The sequence below is a fragment of the Pecten maximus genome, chromosome 16 (genome assembly GCF_902652985.1).
Source record: "Pecten maximus chromosome 16, xPecMax1.1, whole genome shotgun sequence".
Taxonomy (NCBI): Eukaryota; Metazoa; Mollusca; class Bivalvia; order Pectinida; family Pectinidae; genus Pecten; species Pecten maximus.
In genome coordinates, this window is record NC_047030.1 from 13,980,555 (window position 1) to 13,991,368 (window position 10,814).

Sequence of the window (10,814 nt, forward strand, 5' to 3'; positions counted from 1 at the left end):
TGAAAGCTTACTGACAAATTGTTTAAAGACAAACAACGAAAGACGACGGACAAAAGTCAGTTAGAATAGGTCACTTCATACTTCATCTCAGGTGACCTAAAGATCTAACCCTAATTTATCAGAATATCAACAGAACAGTGACTTATGATGTTGATAATACACTAAACAGTAAATGCACAGTACAATTTGTCTCACAAATAGTTTTGATAGAGAAAACACTGAGAAAAGTCAAACATGAATATAAAGAATTTACCACATTGTATTTATTGTCTTGCTCAGATGTAAGCATTGGCATCAATGACTAGAGAAAGTTGACTGCCATGACTAGTGACTTATAATTAACATCAATGACAATTGTTGGCATCAGTGATAATTGAGTGTTGACATCAATGGCTATTGAGTATTATGGAGTGTTGACATACATGACTTGAGTATTATGGAGTGTTGACATACGTTACTAATGAGTACTAGTGAGTGTTGTCATCCATGACTATTGAGTATTAGTGAGTGTTGACATATATGACATGAGTATTAGTGAGTGTTGACATAAATGACTATTGAGTACTACTACTGGTGAGTGTTGTCATCCATGACTATTGAGTACTAGTGTGTGTTGACATTAAAGACTATTAAGCACTAGTGGGTGTTGACATCAATGAATTTTGAGAGTTTATAAATTACTTGTGAGGACAGATATTCAAAAGTAATATAACAAGTATAAGTATAAGTAGTATAACATTGCCACATAATTCTCCTGACCAAATTTCATTAAATCCATTTAATTGTTCAGGACTAGTAGAATTTCTAAAAGAGTTTCCATTCTGACCAGTGAACTAAAAAAATGTTAATAATAAGACCATTACAAAGGGCAATAACTCTGCAAACTACTGTCAAAAACTACTGTCCAATAATTTCTATTTTTGAAGTTGTCTGAGATCTTGTCGATATATGGCTGCTTATAAAGTTTTATCAAATTTGGTATATTCTGACATTTACTCAAGTTATTCAAATATTGTGTTGACAATGTTGACAGACGAATGCCGGACGCCTCAGTATGGCATACTCACCTTGGTCCTTCAGACCAGGTCAGCTACTAAACGTAAGGACAGATATTCAAAAGTAATAGTCTCTGGAACGTGATTAGTCTCAAAATGTCAATTATTCCCATTCATCTTAATTGGGATTTCTTCTCCTCTACCATTTGGGCAGTAGATGGTGGAGGAGCATGGGCTAGGAGTTTGAATCTTCTAGGATCTATTTGATGCAAGGGTTTTGGCTAGATATTCCAGTTCTATCTGTTATTCTGTTGGCCACTATCAGATTGATGAGTCCCTGGATGTGTTGGTATGTCCTTTCCACCTTGTACGGCACTTTTTGTCCTCCAAGAACTTTTGTGTTATAAATCCTGTGATATCTATAAGAAGAAGAAAAGATATTTTCTTACACAAAATCAATGTAATTTCCAGTTACACAAACCAACAAAATGTGTAAAATTGGCAATATTATAATCATGCCTTATATTGATTTATATTGATTTATCATGCAAAGATGGCTCTTCACGATATTTTGTCTGATTTTTCATAAAATAATTCGCCTGTCAACATTTTCTCAACTCACATTCAAGCTTAATTAGCCTCTACACACAATCAAGGCTTCTGCTGGGTCTTAAATATGTATACCAGTATCAATAGTTGAAAAATGTAAATTCAACACAACATATGTTGTGTTTCGCTTACGTTTTCGGGCCTAATGACTATCTTAAGGCATGATATTGTATATGTGACATCATAATGTGGTATCCAAGACGTCAAATAAATGAAGCGTTACTGCGTATGAAGATGGCCATTAGGCCCGAAAATATATAATGCAAAAAAAAATCAAAGTACTGGAAGTACTGTAAACGAACATTATTGTTTAATGCAAAATCAGTAATCTTCTTAGTTTTAAGTTGATAAATTTACTGATATCGGTTTAGGAATTAATTGCAAATAATTTGAAATGTTTGCAGCTGTTCTGATTTGATTGTACATATGCATGTTTCTGTAAGGTCCTAATTGAAATTGGAAGTTTGTTGATCTATCTTGGATCGATGAAAATAAAATATGTCTTCTTTCTTTCGGGAAGGCATCATCAGTTATAATACAGCCAGGACTCTGTGACCTTATTGATGCCAACTTCTAATATGCACTAAATTTAGGCTAGTTCCATCGTTAGTTTGGCATACATAGTTGTATTTCAACTAAATATGATGAAACACACATAAAGAATTACTGAAAACCAAAACCAGAGCTGCTAATCAAGGCCCGAATTAGGAATGTATCCTATTGAAACTGTACTCAAGCATTTATGGTACTTCAAAACAAAAAAAACCTGACTCCTTTTGTTCAGGAAACATTTGATGTTAATAAATCTGTATATGAGAAGATAAACTTCTGTTATAATTACAGTATTGTAAACAATGTGATAAAGAATAACAACCAGATAAAGACTATCTTCATCGAATAATTCAGCAAACAGGAAAAGAAAACTTCAAGATTCATTTTCAACTTCAAACCTGATCACAAAGATTACAGTCCATTCGATGGGACGACACATTCCCTATTTATTGTCCTTTTCCAATGTTGATCATCCAATCATACTGAACCACACAATTCAGCAATGTAATTGCACAAATCACACCTCTATGTGGTGAGAACATTTTTTGGGGCGTTATAAGATTCCATAACTGTATGCAAATTGTGAAGCATTCCATATCTATAACTATATATATAACAGTACGTGTATATATTTACACATATCAAAATTGGAATGACACAGGAGATTTGCAAGTTTAAGTTCACCATCAGTCATGGGAGGTTTATGTAAAATGTTATATTTACCGGGGTAATTAGTAATTTTGAGAATATATTTATGAAGCTCTATTCTGTACATTCTACCAGTGCTAGAGAATGGACACAATTTTATGTTCTCCAATGTCAAAATTAATCATATGTAAAATATTAGGGGTTTATTCGCCATTCTAGGCCCGATTGCCGTCATAGTAAAATTACCAAAATGGACTTGAAATCAATATTTTTAAGAGAATGATCCATGACTTGAATATTTCATAAAAATAATGTAATACTGTACATCATTTATTCACTTCATTCAGATCTTCAGACACCACATAATTTGTGAAGTCATATATAGAAATATATGAACCATTTTGTTATTATTTATAGTTCACACAAGTAAGCACTAGATGTAAGCAGAAAGTATATGTACTGCTATCTACTGGCATGACTTTGAGTACAGTAAACTACACTCGCTTTGTGGATATTGACAGGATAACATATATTTACATACTAATTCAATTTTAGAATTATAACTGAAATCTTGTAACAGCATGACACAAATAGTCATCTGAACATGTGTTGTACATGTATATTGAAAAATTATTTAGGTAAATATTAACTCATTTGCTTGACTTCAATTTTCAATTTATCAATTCATTGATTACTGTGTTTGAAGTATGGTGTAGCGAGAATTTCAAGTCTTGATCATGACTTGATGAACGTTCTAAATTAACAAATTATCAAAATGAATTTGTTTGAAAAATAACACAAGTTCCACAGCAATATTATATACAGAATCGATCACACTATTCCAGAAGTTATAAAACTACAAATAATAATTAATGGCTGAATGTCAAATTAAGTGAATATCACAAGTCTTTTTGCATTTGTTTTTAGATAATCCGGATTTCCGTTTTCCGTCTTTGAAAAAAAATTACGTAGGCGTATTGCATAGTAAACGTAGCCATGTGTACATATGTAACAGCTGATTTCAATCAGATTGACTTAACATGAACCTAACACCGTCTCAGTAGTTCGTCACAATCGAAAATTTGATCGTGAATTCGGTATTTTGCAAATTCTTTCAAAATACTTCCAGGTAAAGAAAAAAAATGCATATGGTCTCTATACACACACCAAAGATTAATAGATCCTATATTGGGTCCATTCTCTCGTAAAAATATCGATTTGGGTCCACTATCGGCCATTTCGGTAATTCAACTCTAACGACAATCGGGCTGCGATTCGCAAATGAAAAATTAATTTAAAGTTCGTAAACCTCTAATATTTTACATATGATACAATTAGGCATTGGAAAACATATATGTGGGTCAATTCTCTGAAAATAATGCCAATTTATATTATAATTAAGCCCCATTTTTCTTCGTTTCGGTATTTCCAAGTCTGCTTCACCTGTGGTCCGTTTCAGTAAATATTCTCGACTTTGCCGAAATAAAAACAAGCTATATAATTGTTCATTTTAAACATGACAACAGCCGACCACACGTATCTAAAAGTGTTATTGTTGATATCATCTGAATATTGCCATAGTTATCTGTCACTTCGATTGTAAACCCATTGCCAAAGTGAAGGAAGAATCGACCAATCAAATTGGTTTAACGTTTGATTTCCGTAATCTTGCAGTTACCTCCCTTACAACAGTAAATACGTTCTAAGTATGTGCAGTAACCTATAGTATGATACAATGTATCGTCTCGTATGCCGTTATTGATATATTTCTTTCTCTAAATTATATAAATACTCATCTAGTTGATAATGATGCAACATTCTAGAATATATATAATACACATTTAAGTAAATTGCGGACATATTTGCAGACCGATGCTATAATGTCAGCCGTTTTAGAATGAACACGGAAGAGCAAAACTTTCTAAACATCCGGAGACGAATGCGCCTGCGCAATATTTGTTTACATAAATATATTGACCTGGAGTTATTCGCAAAGTTCAGGTCCATTTAGTCTTCACATTTCGCTAGCGTTATGCATTTCTCAAATCGTATGCATCTTGAAAACATCTACTGAATACATTTCAACATTTTCGGTAAAACTACTACATAAAACGAAGATGTTTTTGCAAGTAAATTATTTGAAGCGTAAGGCAATGGGGGCAGCCATATTTCATTGAAACAGACAGTAGATGGCGTATTGGTGAATGTGGCTACCAAATATGGTCATATTTCTCAGTCCAGTTCTTGATGGCAATAACCGAACATTAATGTTCGTTTAAAAACATACTAAATTCACGAAATTGATACTCCAGAAGTTTTTCAATCTCCAATTGCACAATATCTTACCAAATACACTAAGAATTCAGCAATTTTCAACAAGTGTTAAAAGTAGAGGATACATGTGTAACAGGAGATCAGGAGATAATGTAGCGTAAGCGGCCAGACCAGGGTTCCAACCCGGGCCTCCGAACACCAGCCGGATGCTCTACCAACTATTGAGCTACCTGGTCACTGATGATCGACTCAGTCCAGTCCCGCTACACATGCATGCAGCTCATGCATGAATTATAGTGGTCAAAACTGATTGGTTCACTTATTCTGATTCAAATTATTAATTACAAAAAAAATCCATTATTGGTAGCTGCTAAACAAAAACAATATATCAAATCCATTCATTTTAATTAGAAAAAAAAATTGTTATCGAAATTGATCGGTTGGTGGTATCTGATTACAAACCAATACATGTATAGGAATTGGTTATGTTTTCAAACTGATTATATACAATATGTGTCATATACTATAGACCAAAACATGTAATCAAACTTGACGCCTATATACATATATATATCTACATTTTTTTGTATATCAATATGCAAATCATAACGTAATAACAGTTCACAGTGATACATGACTTGTGTTGTATGATTATGAGAATTTTGAATGTTAATTAGCATCGACAGAAACTATTCCACGACTTTTTAATTATACGACTCAACAGAGACCTATATAGGTCTCTGGACTCAATAAATAAATAATGTTCTTCCTTCGCATCCAAATGCTAATGATTTATATAAATATTTCTTAATTAATGGCCTCAAGGATTAGTAATTAATTAACTATGAAAAATACCTAAGTGCGACTAGTAATAGTGTCGTCCGTAGTGGCTGCATGTACTCCATGTCGCCTGTGGTCATCTTCATTGGCTTCAGTTTCTTTATGACCAGATCTATACGTACGCTCTAGATCTCAGGCTTGCTTTCAAAACTGTACAACGGAATATTAATAACACAATGTAAACTTAATGTGTAATATACAGGCAGTCTAACAAAAGCATAAAGTCATCAAGTTTACTTTCTGGTATAATACGATTAATTTGACAAATGTCAAAATTCCCTCTTGGGCGCCCCCTTTGATTTGTATTCCCATTTAGGACATGTTGAGGCCAATACCAAGCGATTCATGCCGTGTTAACACTACGTGACCTTTCTTAAGCTTAATCTCGATATCAGTTGTTACCATTTATGATAATTATGTATCATCAAGTACTATCAAGTCATCATCTGGGCGTACACGACAGTTGATCTACGAAACATCGAAGTCCAGTGCTGTCAACTAACCTGTTCAAGGCATTAGCTTGGCCAAAGGAGGGTCTGTTTTAATCCCTTCGGTCTTTTTTAACTGATGCCGTCTGCTTGCTCTGTCTCTAAGATACGTGTTCGTCTTTGTGAAGTTAAAATCACGTTCTCGATTATTCGTTTCTTCGTGCTCTCGGTTAAAACTGATTCAGGACCCTTCCACTTAGATCGGGTGTTCGCCATTTTTGTTATGATGTTTCCAATTTCCCGCATCGCGCATGCGCAAAGGTACGCAGAGGTATTTGTTTACACACATCGAAAACTAATAATATGAAATAACTACTAGGTTAGTCAAATTTATTTTATTTTTTTCATTAAATTTTAACAAATTGTTATGGACACTTTTGAAATGTATAATTAACATAAAGTGCTTAACTTTTTACATCATTTTAAATCGTATACCCTTTTTTATATATTATTTAAGTGGAAATCTAGCCATTTAGTCCCTTTAAATATAGGTAATGAGTTCATAAATATGTAAGATTTGCATGTGTGTGAAGTTTATAATTATTTTCAGATCGGTTGAATTTGTACAATTGTAATGTTCATAATATTTAATTTTCATCTTGTAATTATGTGTTGTAACAATTAATGGGCGGTCTACAAATATGTATATATATTCTTCGTAATTATTTTCAGGTTGATCTCATTATTATTTACTGTATGGTCTTAAATTGTGTGATATTTAAAAAGATGTAATTTTAATAAACATGTACAGGTTAAGGTAAAACGAAATTGAGTTTCTTTTTTATTGATGAACAATGAGATGCTTCGTTCAGATTGATCTATATATGGCTTGAAAATTATCTTTCAAATCGTAAGCAGAAAGTCTTTATAAACAATTCATTTTCATCTCTTAGTACGATTAAAGCAGGGGTGCCTCAAGGCTCGATTCTAGGACCTCTTCTATTTCTGATATACATAAATGATATAGCCGATTTTCTTGAATCAGTTTCTAGACTCTTTGCAGATGATACTTCTCTTTTAGTTTCCTCCCACTCCTGTCAAGAGATAGAGCAAATACTTAACAGAGATCTTGAAGTATTGAACACCTGGGCTAAAACATGGTTAGTTACGTTTAACCCTAATAAAACCGAAATGATTTTCATATCTAATTCAAACGAAATTGAAGCAGACCTTGATATTGTTTTTGATGGAATTTTTGTAAATTTCACCAACTCATCGGCATCTTGGTGTATTAATCAGTTCATCTGCTAAATGGGGAGATCATGTTAATTCTATATATAAGTCCGCTATGAAAAAGATCAATATGTTAAGGAAATTGAAATTCATATTAAAACGAGATGCTCTACTTAGAATTTACAAAACTTTTATTTTACCTATTTTAGAATACGCATGTGAACTTTGGGACGGGTGTTCAATATCAGACTCTATAAAATTAGAATTAGTCCAACGTGAGGTAGCACGAATTATCACTGGTTTACCATCATATGTAAATGTTTCAGCTTTATACTCGGAAACGAGCCTTGAGACACTCTCTGAGAGACGAAAACAAAGAAAATTAAGTCTATTCTACAAAATGGATAGGAACTTAACTCCACATTATCTTAATTCTCTTCTTCCTCCAAATGTCGGCGATACTAACAACTACATCTTACGAACTAACAATAATTACAGAATTCCCCACTACAGACTCTCCCTTACTACCTCCTCCTTTATACCTTCATCACTACACATGTGGAATGACCTGGATGAATCTACTAGATCATCTCCTTCCTTGGCAACTTTTAAAAAAAGTATATCCAGGTCTGATGAAGATAAATACCCAACATTTTATAATTTTGGTGACAGAAAGACAAATATTATCCATACTAAATTACGACATAGATGCAGTGCATTGAATTATGATTTGTTCCGTGTAAATCTCATAAATAGTCCAGATTGTAGTTGTGGAAATCGTTGCGAGAGTGCCTATCATTATTTCTTTGAATGTGAAAATTATGTAAATTGCAGAGGCATTTTATTTGACAATTTAAGAAACTTAAATATTAATATAACATTGAATACTTTATTGTATGGTAACAATCTGTATGCCGATAATGTAAATCTAAATATTTTCAGACATGTGCATTATTTTATAAAGTCCAGCAAAAGATTTTAAGATATACATTCGTACTATATATACATGTATATAATGTGTTATATTTCATTAATATTGTCTAGGCCAATAGATATTATATTGTATTTAGGAGAGGGCGTCAATAAGTTGACATAACTTGTGCCTTATCCTTTTGTTCACTTAATTGACAATAAAATATGTTTAAACTAAACTATATATTAAAGATTATCACTCGATCTGCTATCCGTAGAAATATATCTAGCAAACATAATTTGTTCTAATTTGTATTAGAAATACGTAGCGAACCATTTACAGAGTTTTGATATAAATGCAAAGCGTTAATAAAACATTAAATTAAAATACTATGGAAATATGAAAACCAAGTGAGTAGTAAAAAAAAACAAAAACAGATTTGCTTCAAATATTAAAGCAATATCGGAATCAAGAACAAGAACTTGCTTTAAAAAAATAAAGGTCGGCTTATGAAACAAGAACTAACCACGTGGCTGTGTTGTAAGAGTACAGCTAGAGTTATGCCCCTTCGAATATGGCGCTTCGAAATATTGTATCAAGATATAGTACGAGCAAAGACAACAAAACCAAAATCATCGTTTGTCAAGTCGACAAAGAACTTTTTCAGAGCCATTTTTAACGTGGTAATGCGTTTATCTCGACATTTAAGGGTGTTTTTGGGTAGGTTTATAGTAGATTTATGGTGTTTTGGAGTGTTTTTGGGTAGTTGTTGTGCGTTTTTGTGTCTTGAAATATACGGACCAAGAAAACAAAAATCAAAATCGTAGTTTAGCAAGTCGACAAAAAAATGTTTTAACACTAATTTTAATGTGATAATGCGATTATCTCGACATTTAAGGGTGTTTTTGGGTAGGTTTATGGTGTTTTTGGGTGGTTTTTGGGTGTTTTTGGGTAGTTTTGGGTGTTTTTGGGTGTTTTTGGGTAAATCGTCGTACCGGGTCTCACTAGTTACCGACAAGAGCCGACAAGAGCCGACAAGAAACTAGATTTACCGACAAGAGCCGACAAGAAGTTAGAATTACCGACAAGAAGCCGACAAGAAAGGAAATGAGAGATAAAATAGTTTTTATTTATTAATACAATGTATGATTTGTTAATTTTTTCTATTTGGAATATTTTGTGGCCTGATATAATGGTTGTGACAGGTAATATTGAGCCGACAAGAACATAGATTTACCGACAAGAGGGTGCAATTACCGACAAGAAGCCGATAGGAAAGAAAATGAAATACAAAATAGTTACTTTCTATTTTGTTTTTATTATCAGAGTGTTTGATTTGTTTATATACATGTATATTATTTTGGATTGTTTTGTTGTCTAATGTAATGTTGGCGACAAGTAATATTGAGCCGACAAGAAAAAATAGATCTACCGACAAGAGGCTGGAATTACCGACAAGAAAGTAAATAAAAGATGAAACACATTTCATTTATTAATACTATGTTTGATTTGTTCATTTATTAGTTATTTATTATGTATTTGGATTGTTTTGGGGTCTAATGTAATATTCTTTATTTCTTTGTTTTGTTTTGTTTTCATGTATTTGTTTTGTAGAACTCCTAGCCATGCATTTTGTCAACTATAAATACATGTTACCAGACCTCACGACGTGGACGTGGTTCTACTTCGAGGTCCTAATGATTTTTTGTTTTTGTTTTTTGTTTGTTTTTTGTTTTTTGTTTTTTTTTTGTTTTTTTTTTTTCAAATATGTACATACATGTATATACAAACGGTCCCACCAATCAAAAGCATTCGAAGATAAACATATTCTGTTGGTGAATGTTTTTGGTTTCAACAGTCAAATATTCCACCACTAACGGTCCCACCAGACTCACTGAAGTTTTTGTTTTTTAAGCGATAGAGTTTTTGCATTTTTTGTGCGTTTTCTTTGCCCAGGTTGCCAGTAATGTCCATTGACAAAGCATTAAAGAGACAGTTTCCATTACCTGATACTTTTACAGGTTTTCTGTCGTTAACCGACATTCTATGCTCATCCAAAATTTGTTTAGCTACATCGTCTTCGACGAAGCAACTTTGAGCGGAATATGTATAACTTGTCTCATTAATTACTTGAGTCAACTTTTCATTCCTGTTCTTGTCGGCTCAATATTACCTGTCAAAACCATTATATCAGACCACAAAATATTCAAAAATAGAAAAAATAATCAAATCATACATTGTATTGATAAATAAAAGCTTTTTTATCTCTCATTTTCTTTCTTGTCGGCTTCTTGTCGGTAATTCTAACTTCTTGTCGGCTCT

The 10,814-nt window shown here is 32.8% G+C and overlaps 1 long non-coding RNA gene across 1 annotated transcript; it reads right to left on the reverse strand.

The window, feature by feature from the left end:
- Positions 1-951: 951 nt before the first annotated feature.
- Positions 952-6,787, reverse strand: LOC117314688. The gene is made up of 3 exons (XR_004529568.1): positions 6,422-6,787; positions 5,934-6,068; positions 952-1,414 (listed from the first exon to the last, which is right to left on the reverse strand). It is a non-coding gene; the product is annotated as an uncharacterized LOC117314688 (long non-coding RNA).
- Between the last annotated feature and the right edge of the window lie 4,027 nt (positions 6,788-10,814).